The sequence below is a fragment of the Nelumbo lutea genome, chromosome 3, assembly GCF_056320005.1.
Source record: "Nelumbo lutea isolate HS-2025 chromosome 3, American lotus-T2T, whole genome shotgun sequence".
In the NCBI taxonomy this organism is placed as follows: Eukaryota; Viridiplantae; Streptophyta; class Magnoliopsida; order Proteales; family Nelumbonaceae; genus Nelumbo; species Nelumbo lutea.
In genome coordinates, this window is record NC_142686.1 from 116,793,791 (window position 1) to 116,808,952 (window position 15,162).

General features: G+C 35.1%; 1 long non-coding RNA gene and 1 pseudogene across 1 annotated transcript; one reads left to right on the forward strand and one right to left on the reverse strand.

Moving 5' to 3' along the window:
• Window positions 1-6,079: 6,079 nt before the first annotated feature.
• LOC148867926 (uncharacterized) lies at window positions 6,080-14,565 on the reverse strand. Its single transcript, XR_016110613.1, has 5 exons — window positions 14,440-14,565; window positions 14,047-14,335; window positions 8,627-8,715; window positions 8,393-8,515; window positions 6,080-6,274 (listed from the first exon to the last, which is right to left on the reverse strand). It is a non-coding gene; the product is annotated as an uncharacterized LOC148867926 (long non-coding RNA).
• Window positions 9,183-11,139, forward strand: LOC148867927 (THO complex subunit 5B pseudogene; annotated as a pseudogene).
• Window positions 14,566-15,162: the final 597 nt, after the last annotated feature.

Here is a 15,162-nt window from a genome sequence, read left to right on the forward strand (position 1 = left end):
GCATGCGATACTCCACGTATCTAGTTATAAGATTGAATGGTACTGGTTACTCCCAGGGTTCGAATCTTATATAAATCATTTTGATGGTCTTCTCTTTTCATTTACTGTACTTGTCCATATGCGCTAGCTTTAAATCAAAGGAACCCAATGCTCTCATGGGGTACAACTCATGGCTAGGCTATACAAACGTACAATTTTAGAAATAAATTATATATATATATGAAGATTCAATAAAGATCAAGATTATGCATCTGGTATGATATTTCTGATCAAGTTTTTCTTATATATTCTTTGGGATTATACCTTTTTCTCTTTCTTTGTACCCTTTTTCTTTATTTTTTCTTTTTTTGGGTGGTAATTTAATTCCTTAATCTCTCTAATATGAATTACGAGACACAGTAAAACAAGTCAATTTGATCTCTCTCTCTCTCTCATATTAATCAGGGGCTCTTGTTATTCCTTTTTTTTAATTGCTACTCGGAAGGAAGAGAACCATTGAATTCTGAGAAGGCTCTACCTTTTTTCTAGATCCTTTTTGAGCCTCTTTTAGTGGTTCTACCATGTGCAACCTTGAACAATTGATGGTCTCAAGCCCACCTATCTCCAATTTTTCTATTCCACTATTTGTCGTCTCTCCTGCTCATCAAATTAATCAAACTCCCCTAGTTGAATTTAAACTTTGGACGGAAATTGATTAATTTTAATTTTACCATGATTAGTGTAGGTCGATCTCGACATTATTATGTACGAATTTGCTCTTTGTTCAGGCCAAAAGACGCATTATCAACCTCCATAAGACAATTTTCAGCATAACACTATCTCTATATGTATGTATTTTCGAAGCCAAAAACTAAAGATATATCAGCAATCTTCAAAAAAAGCTCTCCAACTTGCTGAGGCTGCAGAATTAATTTCCCATCAAAATAATTTTCACACCCATCTCTTAATTAGACGTCGAGTCACACAATATGGGTGTAAAACACGAATTTGCAACCATTATAGTTGAATGATACTGGTCCCTTGAATACTTGTAAAACAATATATAATTAAGTAGGGCATAATATTACCAAAGAAAATTGAAGGTTTTAATTTATGGATGCTATGCTCTAGTGTGTGTAGGAGTAAGCAGGAGGTTGCGTATATGTATCCCCTTCCCAGGACCAGACCCCTTATTGGCATATAAGTCCTTTCCCAGTGTCGAGTGACATGTATGTAGATTGTAGAGGGGGAAACAATTTAATTGGGTAGGAATTAATTGAGGTCTTGCCCCAATTAATATCTGCATGCATGTATTAGTGAAGTTAGAAGGCTAGTAGCTAGGTAAGTATGTAGCTAGCGTGCATCTGCCTTTACTTTAGCAACTTACAACACTAGACTATCGTGGAAGGTGTTGAGATGACAAAACTTAGTTATGCTTGGCTTTATTCATGGAATGATTTAGAGAGGTTTGGTTGGTTTATTCAGCATAGAGAGTTGATTATACAAGATTCGTTGCTTCAGGGGAAATATGTGCACCAACGGTCCGCAGTTCATCACTGAAGAATTCAGCTATACACCTTTCACTGTTTTGGGGGAGAATCTTCATCTTTTGTCGATTGATGCTTGCTCAATTTGCATCTCCAGATTCTACTTTATGAATTCTAAGTCGACGAAAAGCCAAAAGGCCAGGCTCTCACTCACGTACACCTTCTAATTAATTTTATCTTTCCACGACAATTTATAATGTAGAATATCTAGCTACTCAATTATAATTCTGGTGTGTGTCATTGGTCATGCCACACTTTCTACGTACGTACAACTCTTCAATTATAATTCTGATGGGGCTTAAAATATCCATTCCATTCATTCTATCACATTCACACATATATGTTTGCTGAATCGCTGATACGAATACGATTACGAGGATGATAAGTCGATGCCCTTCTAGCTCTTTTGTAATATTAATAAACTATTTATTAGGATTCCAAGTTTTGGAGGATATCAACCATGCATTCGAAAGCGACGTCAAATCTTCTTCACTGTGCGTGACTCTTACAGCTTGCAGACCTATCTGTGAATTACATGTATATCTAATTCAGGATTGCGCATGACAACTCTCTTTGGTAAGATGGTAAGAGATAATTAAGTGCTAATTTATTATGTAATAGGGTTCATTACTCTTTGTATAAAACTGCAGCAAATTAAACTATATGTAGGGCTGTTCATAAGAAGGTCCAATCCGATTAAACCGATCAATCCGGACCGACCCAATCTGAGTGGGTTGGGTTTTCATCGGTACTGGTCAGTTTTGGATTGTACAAATTTATAAATCGATAGTTTGGGTCGGTTTTGGTTTTTTTATGTAAAAATCGAAATCGACCCAAACTGAATCGACTTAGTTCCTACTTAACTATTTAAATATATATTTCAATTTTAAATCAAATCAACCTAATCTATTTAAATATATATTTCGATTTTAATTTAAATATATTTTATATTTAAAATTGTTAAATAAAGATATTTCAGTTTTACATAAAAACTGAAATATCTGGCAACCCAAACTTGCACCACACAGGCACATGGGCCATGGGGGGCATGGATGAACTTAGAGCCGAAACCGACCCAAACCAACCCAACCTGACTCAAATCGACCAGGTCGGTTTTGCTTAACACTGGGTTGGTTTCGGTTTCCGTCTCAAGTAACCCGACCAACTCGGGTCGGTTGGAAAGACCTCAGTAAACCGACCCAACCTGACCCGTAAACAGCCCTAACTATATAGATATGGATAAGATTGAGCCTAATTAATTAATATGATAAATTTAGGTTTTATTACCATTCCTATTGTGATGTGCATTGCATGCATGGTGATTCTTGGGTGGAGACATACACACCTAAGACTCTCATACTCACACATTTTCTGCTTGGGGCCCATTCACTTTTTGGAGATATCTATGTTTGGTCAACGGGATTTTGGTTCCCATTGATGGAGATATATATGTTTTTTTTTCAAATTTATGTAGGGTCCGCAGAAAATTCATTTTCCCTACGTATCACTTACCTGCACAAGTATAAGTAATTTTCCCACATGAGAAAAAGTTGAAAATAATTGGATGGAACAATATTATCCTTTTTAATAATTGTTTTGTGTGGCTAAAATGGCCATATTCTTATTTACCTAGGAAATTTATACTATTTTAAAAGGCATGAATGTCCTCAAGAATATTTCTGAAATTTTATGAAAACAAAATTTACCCCCTCTATATTTAAATTTATTGATAAAAATGAGGGCAAATAGGTCAATTGGTTATTGATATTAAATGAATTGAAAAGAGGTAATTTTAAGATATTTAATGCATTCAATTTTCTCTCACTAAATCCAACACTTAAGTTATTAACTTGCATTCATGTTCATTTAATCATATATTTAAGCCATTTTTGTTTCTTCTCATCATTAAGTTCTATTAATTAAATCCATACTTAGTAAATTAATAATTTTAAAAACATAAAAGCTTATACTTTCAAAATCTATCTATAAAAAAAATAGTGTTTTCAACTAGGTGGTGGTAAGAAATTAAACCATTTTGGGTCAAATTGGTCAACCATGTTGCCCCGATTAATAATAAAATGAAAATTTTGATAAAATGAAAAAATTAAAAATTAAAAAAATTGGGAACATTTTTAAAATACATATTAAACAATAATAAGTATGATAAATAAAAAATATTTTTATTAATTATGGAAATGGAATATAAAATTTAAAACCAATTGGAAATAAAAATATTTTTTATTCTCTTTCATTAAAACCTATATTTAAAATATATTTTCGTCATCATTAAATTCTTGTAATTAAATCCACAATACTAATTTTAATAGTATAAAAACAAATATTTTGAAAAGTAATGTGAAAACAAAACCATTTTCTTCCCTCCTGGTGGTAGGCAAGCAATTCAATCATTTGGGATCAAATGGATTAATAAATAATGTCATAATTAAATACTAAAAAATAAAATAAATAAGTATGAAATGTAAGAAGTATTTTTATTAATGATGAAAATGGAATGCCAAATTTAAAATATGCCTAGAAATGAAATGGTGCCATAGTCGAATAATAAAATTTTTAAAAATAGAAAATATAAAAAATCACAAAAAAAAAATATAGAGAAAATTTTGGGCATATATCTAATGTTATATATTTATAAAAAATAAAATATTGGGTACATCTCTAATATTATGCATTCATTATATTGAACAAAATTAAGTATTATACATAAAAAATAATTTTATCAATGATGGAGATGTAATACAAAATTTAAAATCAACATATAAATGGAACTATTTTTCTTTTTGGGTGGCGGGTTAGTGGTTTGGGTCAAATGATATCATAGACAAACAAAAATTTTAGTGTGATAAGTAAAAATTATTTTATATAATGTAAATGAAACATATAATTTAAAGGGAAAATTATAGTCAAAGCGAACTATACATTTAAAATTAGGTTGCAAGTTGGTACAAAAACCAACAAAACTTTGACAACCAGCTCTACATTTCAAATTATAAACACCCCCGCAATGTCAACGAAGGCTTATGTGGCTATTGCCAACATGGGACTCTTATATCCATGTTAGACACAGCGAAAAACCTTTACTGAAATATAGGTTTTTAGTTTCTCTCTCACTCCCTCTATATCTTGATCTCCCTTCATTCTCTCTCACTCTCATAGTCATCTCTCTATCTCCCACTCTCCCATCTTCGGTTTGTAGCCAAATCAAAACCCCTCTCTCTCTCTCTCTCTCTCTCTCTCAATCTATCTTAAGCATTAGTCTTTCTCCCACTCCCTATTTTGTTCCTTTTTTTTCTTACAAACTTATACAATATTAGTCAGGCCATATAAAAGAACTAAAGAGACCAACAACTTGTACAATCAAGTTATAAATTTCTATTAAGTTGGTGTAAATTTCATAGCAGATAGTTTATTGTGAATTTTTATCAAATTGGTGTAATGATTTTTGAATCATACCAAATTGGTCTCATGTTCTTTTATACGATCTAATTAATACCATATAATTGTGTAAGAAAAAAAAAAGAATGAGAAAAGGAGCGGGAGAGAAAAAGAATGAGAGAGATTGAGAGAAAATGATAAATAGAGAGAGAATAAGAGAAATTGATAGAGAGAGAGGGAGGGAGTGTGAGATAAACTAAAAGCCCTTTTCTTAATTTTCCAATCACGCAACATTAAAGGGTAATTTTGGTAGCTTTTTGTTGTGTTCAACATGGATTAAGTCCTATGTTGGTAACAACCACATAAGCCTTTCGATGACATGGTTGGAGTTTTTATAATTTGAAATGTAGAGCCAGTTGTTAAAGAGTTTTGTTGGTTTTTGATCCAACTTGTAGCCTAATTTTAAATGCATAGCTAACTCAACTAGCTATAATTTTCTCTAATTTAAAATGAATCTGAAAGCAAAACTAATTTCTTATCCAAATGGTGGGTCAATGGTCCAACCACTAAAAATAGGTAAAAACGCCACTAAAGGCTAAAAGATAGGTAAAAATGCCATCAATAGCTAAGTCGATAAAAGTTTTAGTGGCATTTATCCAATTTTTAATGACACTTAAATAAATGACAATAAAACTTACTTTCAATGATGTTTATCCAAATTTTAGTGGCACTTATATAAACGCCCATAAAAACTATTTTTAGTGGCGATTCATCCTTTAGTGACAGTTTTAAATGCCGTTTTTAAATTTAATAATGACATTTATTGGCACATTTAGTGGCAGTTCTTAGTGCCACTAAATAGCAACTGCTATAGTGGAAATTATAAGTGCCATTAGAAGGTTACCATAAAAGCTAGCAATAACAACATAATAGCATTTATTTTTTATATAGCAGCATTTTTACAAGCGCCACTAAATGCCTAAACATATTCATACATGCATGCTAAAATATAATAAAATGAAGCAACAAAAAAGATGTTGCTTATTATATAATGGTAAATGGACCTGTATCAATAAATATTAATTTCATCATGCCCTTTAAATCAAATGCATATTATATATTTAATTAAAAATAAAATATTTATGAAGTTTAGCCAAATAAATCATTTTCATATAAAACAAAATTATCATAAAATATATATATATACAATTGTCACTTTCAGGTCATAGGTCCATAATGGATAGTCCAAAAACCAACAAAAATATAACAAAAAAATCATTTTGCTTTATGATGTCCAAAAGTCTTCATCAAAATCCAAAGTATATATCTTCAGTACCCTCCATGTTAACAATTTCCTGAAAAAACAAATACATATTGTTAATAAAAACTAGATATAATATTATACCTTTGGATCTAATAATAGATGGCCGAGAGATAGATAAATAAAGAGAGATCTTTGCATAACAGATATTATATCTTTGTTGCAAATGGACTATTTTGTGTTCTTTCACTATTTGTTTTTTCTAGGACAGTATACAAGTTATGGTTGTATCTTTAACAGTTCCCACCTGCTTTAGAGTGGGTAAAAAAAGTGAGTAGAAAATCTGGAGTAATGCTTGTACTTTGAGACTTTTTCTCAAACATTTGTAGTGATTCGTGAGAATCACCGGAACTGGGATTTAACATATTAATTCCCCAAGAGCTTCCTCTAGACTAAACTAAAAACCAAATCTCATAACAACAGTAGTAGGATCAAGCCAATTGGCATCTATTAAATTTCTGTTCCATACAAGTTGTCCATATTTCAAGTTTTTGTTCCATCGAAGTCCTCCTGTTCAGACCATGAGAGAGGGATGGCATAGTCAACCTAAACTAGGGGTGTCAATTGGACTGGATTTGGTCCAATCTGATTCAGTCCGATGTGAGTCCATTATAAATGGATCAGGTTCAATTCAATCCAATGAATGTTTTAGACCAATTTGGACCGATCCAATTCAATGTCTGGACTGTCCAAGTTCAAATTCATTTTTGATTTAGAGTGGTTTCAACCCAAACCTGGTTGGGTCTGGACCGTCCAATCTGTTCTGTTACTATTTTTTGTCTGATTTCAAACTTGAGATGCATTCCACCTTAAGATTTTCTTTCACAAGCAGACATAGGGATTCAAATACTGCTTCCATGACACCAAATTTGTAGGGGGTGGAGATTTATAAGTGCTAATCGGATTTCCTGCACACTACTCTATATCCACACTCTACCCACCTTGAATTGCAGCCACACATCCCCATCTTGTGTTATAAGATGCGAGGCTGCAGTGTTTTGTCGGTGGGTGTGGGTAGAGAAAGTGAGTAGGAAATCTAGATTCTTACAAGTGTGGTGCTTGTGCTATTCAAAGTACCCAGATGATGGGAGAAGTTAAATCTTAGTTCTTAGTTCTTATTGTATAACCTTCCATAAATAAAACCATAAAATCAATCAAAGGAAAATATAGCATTTAAGATATACACAAGGAATGAATGTTATCAGTTAGAACAACTTCTGTAATATTGAAAAGAGAATGCCCCCCCCCCCACCCACCCCACACCACACACACACACATTAGTCAATCACAAAGGCACGCAAACAGTTTCATTTCAATACAAGGTATTAAGGGAGAGATATTAGTATATTACCACTGTGGTTGAAAAGAAAAAGGAAAACCTTAAGTCTAACAAAATATCAAAACGCCGCCAATCATCACAACAAAAGGATCGTGGCAGAGGAGATGGGGCCACGTTTTGTAGTTAAATATGACACAATGAACACATGAACACATATTCTGGGCATCTCTTACTTGGAAAATGAGGTGATCAATAGTTGGAATTTCTAATAGACATGCAAAAATGTAATTTGGCTAAAAGTAGCCTCCTGTCAATTCATCTCCCATGAAATCGGTCATTGGAGCTGAGGGATGTCTTGGGACATAAGCCGGATAATTGACCAATCAAGTAATCTTGGTATGCCTTTGGGTGGTAATCCTAATACCACTAGCTTTTGGGGCAATGTTAGAGAGAATCGTGAAAAAAGACTAGGTCAGTGGAAGAAAAAACTCACCTTTAAAGGAGGGAGACTCACCATTATAAAGGCTTCTCTCTCTAATTGATTGGGGTTCCAACCATGATCGCCTTGGAGATTTGATCATCTATTGAATGAGATCCAGGAGATCTCTTTTGACGCCTCATGTTCTTTTAGATGGATTCCAAGAAAGATGAACTCTTTAGCTGGTCGTCCTTCAAAGTCAAGGGTGGGCAAAATCTTTTTGTATAGTGTTAATACTTCAACTTTATAATTGATTATGGTCTTTTGTTTCCTCTATATGACCTTTATGTACATCCCCCCCTTGATCCCTTTTGAATAGAAAGTTACCATCAAAAACATATTTTTGAATTATAGTAGCAGAATAGATATTGAGGATGGTATCTAGGGCATCAAACCTCAAATTTCAAGTATCACTCAAGAACATCTAGAAGCAAAGGACCATTCTCTCCATTCGTGTTCAAATCATATCCATTCTTGCTACAGAAATCCTTTAACTCAATTTTCCAAAACTCTTTTTCCTGCAAAAAGAAAGTAATTTATAAGCAAACAAGAAAATGAAAAAAAAAAACATTTTAAGTAAAATCTGAAAATTAATATGCTATCTGAAATAGAAAGAATTACATGATTACCAAATTACATTCAGGCAAAAAAACTTTTAGGGTGTGACCCAATTGTGCCCACCCTAGGTATTCACATATCAGTGCTGTTAGTAGCCTTCCTGCATGTAGACATCCCAATCAAAGAAATAAAGATGTCAGAGGAGGAAATCAACATTACATAAAGAACAAGTAGGGAGACAAGTTGATCAAACTTCAGCCTGAAATGTAATACCATGAGTAATAAAGTAGTAAACTAGCTGGAAAAGATGGGGGATCACCTGCAACCACCAAGGTTTAGGGGGAAAGCATGTCCCTATGTGAAACAAGGGGCCATTTATGAATGGATAGATTAGGGATCCCCAATATCAGAGAGGCCATTGCTCTTTCTCTATCCAACACCTCCGTGGGCTTCTATCTGTATGTTTTATTTATTATCATGGCTGATTACATGATCTTATTTGACATACAGTTTTCATCATTGTGGAAATTGTGACGTTTCCCTTAACAGCCAAAAACTCCCCCTACTTTTTAAAGTTTATTGGAGAATTTGGACACAACATCCTTGTCGCTTTTCATGTGCAATCGAATGGTGTTAACTTTGATGCAGTCTTTCTCTGTAAATCTATTATATGCTGTTATGGATGCATTCCTCGAGAAGACATACCGTCGCCACCGGCAGCAGCAGGCACCTGACCCACTGCCAGCAGCAGCAGTGATTCAATGATTCTCATCCTACCTAGTTCGGCAACAACAACCTTATCTAGATTAGATTAGATCATCTTTCTTGTTCTTATCTTATTTTATTGCTCTTATCTTATCTTGTTAGTAGCTTATCAAATTAGGATTAGCTTATCTTGTTAGTAGATTATCATATTAGGATTATCTTATCTTATCCTTAGCAAGATAGGGCTGGAAATCTCCCTATTCAGCAAGGAGACTCCCTTGATTAGGACTCTTGTAATCTCCTATTAAAGGAGACCCCATTATTGAATGAGGATATCGAATTTCCAGTCAAGAAAGAGAGTAAAAGGAGAGTTCAGTGATCTCTTAGACAAATCACCCTCTAGGGTGCCAAGATAGGTTTAGCTAGGAAGGGGAGGAACAAGTGAAAACAGAAGCTTTTCCCCGTGGACCGACCCGTGACGCGATCCTATTCCCAGGCCCATAACAACTTGGCATCAAAGCCAACCATCATGGGAGATCTGGAGCAGCTATCATCCAGGGTCCACGAACTAGAGCATAGGCTCGTGGAAGCCAACGTGGAGGTTGCTAGAATCATATTTCTCTAACAAGGAGAGGAATCCAGAAGGGGTTGTAACCACAAACAACTGCCGATCAGACTTGACGGAGTCATCCGGTGAACAGCAGGTTGTCGCCCCGGTAGCCGCAGTCATCCCCAAGTACAACAGGCTGGAATCCCCGTTGTACAACAGCAACGGAGACCCCTTAGGCTGGCTGTATCGCTGTGAGCAGTTTTTTCGGAATCAATAGGCAGACGGCTGGGATAAGGTAAATCGTTCTATATTGATAGAAGAGGATCGTGTTAAAGCAGAAACAGAACGTGCTAAGGCACCAGTAGATTTCACTACATTGCAGCTCCACAATTTGATGTATGAGAAAATTCATTTTGTGAAAGCCATAAAGGTGCACAAAGATTTCAAATCAAAGTATCTGGATATTGAACTTGTGCCTGAGGAAAGTTTTTCAGTTCAGCCCCTCAAAATATTAAAGGATCTGTACTATCAAAAGACAGTGCACATGACCTGATGCTAAAGTGGCTTAATTTTGAGCTTTTTCGATGAAAAGAACTCTGCGAATTTCATGAGAAACTGGAGCAACACAAGAAAAGCCTTATGGAGACCATTGCACACCGAAAGAATTTCCTTTCAAGTCTCCCAAAATCTCTGAAGAAAGCATCCATGCCTATCCAACACCAACTAGGGGTTCTACATACGAAGAAATTAAAGCAGCATAATTTAGTAGAATTACTACCACCTCCACTTTATGTGATTTACTCACAATTGCTGGCTCAGAAGGAGGCATTTGGGGAGAGTATTGAATTGGAAATTATAGGAAGCATGAAGGATGCTCAAGCCTTTGCCCACCAGCAAGCAATTAAGGACAATGGTGTTTCTACAAATACAGAAATGAATAAGTCGGAGGATGATGCGCCTGATGAGGAAGAGGAGGGCCAAAGAAGGAGAAAGCAGCCAAAGAAGGTTACTGGAAAAGAGAACCTTGACCAATTAGGAATCTATCGATCTCATCCTCTTAAAATCATCCTTCATATACATGATGATGAGGTTTCAAATCCCAAGCCTGCAAAACTGGTTACTCTGAGGTTTGAATACTTATTGAAGTTGAATGTTGTAGGTGTTGGGATTGATGGCTCTCAAGAAGGACCTCAAAACAACATCTTATGCAACTTGTTTCCTGATGATACGGGTACTGAGCTTCCCCATCAATCAGCTAAGCTCTTTGTTGGTGTTGCTATTGAAGTCTTGGCAGAATGGTGTAATTTACCATCGGTCGAAGCCACATGACTCCCATTGGCAGAGTTCCACGCCACATATCCAGAGTTCGAGCTTGAGGACAAGCTCATAGTCCAGGAGGGGAGTAATGTTATGGACACATTCCTCAGGAAGACATATCGTCGCCACCGGCAGCAACAGACACCTGACCCACCGCCAGCAGCAGCAGTGATTCAATGATTCTCATCCTACCCAGTTCGACAACAACAACCTTATCTTGATTAGATTAGATTATCTTGTGAGTAGCTTATCAGATTAGGATTAGCTTATCTTATCCTTAGCAAGATAGAACTAGAAGTCTCCCTATTCAGCAAGGAGACTCCCTTTGATTAGGACTCTTGTAATCTCCTATTTAAGGAGACCCCATTATTGAATGAGGATATCAAATTTCCAGTCAAGAAAGAGAGTTCGGTGATCTCTTGGACAAATCACCCTCTAGGACGCCAAGATAGGTTCAGCTAGGAAGGGGAGGAACAAGGGAAAACGGGAGCTTTTCCCTGTGGACCGACCCGTGACACGATCCTATTCCCAGGCCCATAACATATGGTCATACCCATGTAGTTGAAATCAGGAATAGTAAGTGTTCATTAAATTAAGTTCTATCTATCCATTTTATTCGTTTAGAGTCATATGAGATCTTACTCTAGCTAAAATATAGTGGGATTTATGAAAGTTCCCAAATTTTCACTTAGTTAATCTAAAACAGTGTTATTACCAAAATGTATCCAACAAAGAAAAAAAAAAACTAACTCAAATCAGATACTTTGCATAGGGGATAATTAGTTTTCTTCAATGTTTATTAGACAAGAAGCTAGTTAGAAGTTGGTGGAGAAACCTTCTAGTGTTTGTGAGTTCTTTAGTTCTTTTTATGAAGATGTCGGCATACCTTGTTTTCTCATAAACAAGGCATACCCTTGTTAGAACCTACAAGAAATTAGTGACTACAAATAGTTCAGCATAAAGTAGTAGGTTGCCCTAGCATGTAATATGTTTTGTTAAAATTCGGCTCTAAAGAATCACTATTTGAAACATGAGTTTTGAGACAAAAATGACTCTTTTTTGAAGCTAATTTTTTTACTCCAAATAATCAATTCTTGGAATGAGTTTTGTGAGAAATTACTTCCAGCAGTTTTTTTTTTTTTTTTTGAGAAAAGTTTAACCAGATTTCATTAAAATAAGGAGTACATGAGATGAGAGGACGTACTTCCAGCAGTGTTCATGCATCCAAATTTAAAAATGATTAAATTTTAGAATCACAAAATTCATTAATTCTCTAAAAACATGCCACATGCAACCTAAGTTGTTCAAACAAGAATCTAGATATCTTGGATGCTATATGAACCTCTTCAAAGCTATAGTTCATGGAATTTTTGGCATCACAATTAATCAGAATCAAGTGTGTAAGCCATGGTTCTTACACGGTTCTTATCTTGTTTAGTTAAGTACCTTTCAAGTTTCAACCCCTAGATACTAATGAAGTGGATCCATACAGAATAAAATGGAACTGTTAACTCTTAGTCTATGCAATTACAGGACCATGCATGTGTTGGGTCATTATCCATTCATATTCTGTAGAATGTAAAATAGGACGAGGGCCTCACAAACCAAGCACCTCTTCTATGATGTTCATTATAAGGGCTCAAATTGTGTATTTGTCCAACTAGGCAAGTCCATTCCTCTAGAATCATGTGGCCCCATTGCTTTGTATTTGGCTAGAATTTCCATTAAGATGTGAGGGATCCTAATTGTGAAGGATCTCCATCCAAGGATCTAATTGGGTACGGAGGTATCAAGGGGTGGTCCATAGAGCTCCTTCCTAAGCTCTTATCTATCCTTGCTAGCTCTCTGAAGTCTGAATTACCTAATTATAAGAAGTAGATTGGTCGGGTGGTCCAAATAGAATATCTGTTCTTGAAAGCACTTGTGCCCTTGTATATTTTTGTTCAAGGAGAAAACAAGTTATAGAAATTGCTAATTTCTGCCAACAAATATGACACATCAGGTCTGTTTAGTAGGTATAGAATCTATTCCACTAAATATTTCTTCACCGTTTTGTAACCTGACCACCTCCTATTGTCCCTAGGATTGGGCCCCACCTAGGCCTCCAACAAGCTAATCATCTACACTGGATATATTTATTACATACAATCATGTTCTTAGATTAATTCCAAGACTGTTAACAAACTAAGTGACCCTTATGACCCTATCCTAGCCCGTTTGACAACCATTTAAACAGCAGCCTCTCTGAGTCTCTGCTTTCCCAATCACTGCCATCAACTGAGAAGGGGAACCCTGAAAAAGTGATTGTTTCTTTCACCCAAAGCACCTAGAAAAGGACTAGAGGAGAAGCAAGCCACACAATCTTGCTTCTTTTACTAAATCCAGCTAAGGGCCATGTAGAAACGAGGCAGCCAATGTCATTGGGAGGAACCCAATCTTTGCCAAAGTCTAACGAAATGAGTCCACACTGCAAAAAGATGGGGCAGTGCACAAGGTGACTGATTTTCACGCATTAAGCTGAAAATTTCAGTCATGACCAAGTATAATTGCATCAAGCAGAATGATCCACCGTAAACACTGAAAACTAAGCCATAAGGTAGTATCTACCTAGCATACCGACAAGTTATATCCCTTCAGTATATCCCCAGAGTAATGTAAGTAGAAACCATTTGAAAATACAAATTCCATTTGATCATTCTACCAAAAACTAGGGGATGCACAATCATCAAATGCACATGACTAAAGCTAAATCATAAGCTTTTGCCCTTTACTACAATAATAAATATACTAAAAAAAATTAATGAACTGATAAAACCTAAAAGGATCAGAACGAATAAAAACAATAAAAAATAAGAAAAAGAGAGAACCCAACAAGGAAAAAGACAACAAAAATGGGAAGGTCATAGACTACATGCTTACCGTAAGCTTTTCGATCTGCTAATTAAGGTCGCTATCATCATAGTTGCTAATGTTCAAAGGGATGGAAGCAAATCTTGGTGGGGAAGTTCAACGACAGGTAAGGGCTTGAATGAGGCAGAAGAGGACGAGGATGAAGAAGCGAGTAAAGGAACCTGTGCCATTGAAGGTATTCCCCTAAGGATCTGGAGTAAGATTTTGAAAGAAGGCCAACCACTTCAATAAAGTCCTCCATTCTTGCAGTGGCCTTGGTGCATGAACATCGGCTTGGGACAGCTCTGCCATAGCCCCTCTAGACCAAGCAAAAAATGGAAATAATATAATATCTGTAGACAAAAGAACTCACATAGACAGATAAGAATGCTAAAGTGGATGGTAGTGAGCTCATGCACGAACCTTGCCACAATGTGAGTTTCGGGGATGGATGGAGGAGAATGCAGAACGAGATAGGGGAAGAGGAGAACCCAAACACCTATGAGCGGGAAAGTTTAGCGCTCATTTTTCTCTTACTGTTCTTTTAATAGTTGAGAATAGATATAGTGACATTTAATATTTTAATTGCTTTTTGGGCGCAATTTATCAGAGATACATCAATAATTATTATAGTGGCATTTATATTATATTTTAGCGGCAGTTAAAATGTGCCGATTAAAATACAAATGTAGTGGCGTTTCATGGTGGCATTTTTAAGATACACCACTAAAGATGATCTATAATGACATTTAGAAAAACACCACTAACAAAAATGTCATTATAATCCGAATTTGTAATAGTGAATTTTTCAAAAAAATCCATGATATCATAATTGAATATTAAATATTTATAAAAAGATAGAACATCAAAAATGAAAATGTACAGAATTTTATTGAAAACATTTGAGAACATTTCTAATGTTATATATTCATCATATTAAATAAAAATAATTGCTAAAATAAAAGTTATTTTTATATATGACAGAAATGGAATACAAAATTTAATAATAATAATAATAATTGTTATTTGCTACAACCATTGAAGTGTATTTTTATTCATATTGTTACTTTTGTTAATTTTCAATTTCTATCTTAATTATGCTATATCTAAAATTCAAGTAATTAATATGAAGAAAAATTTCTCACG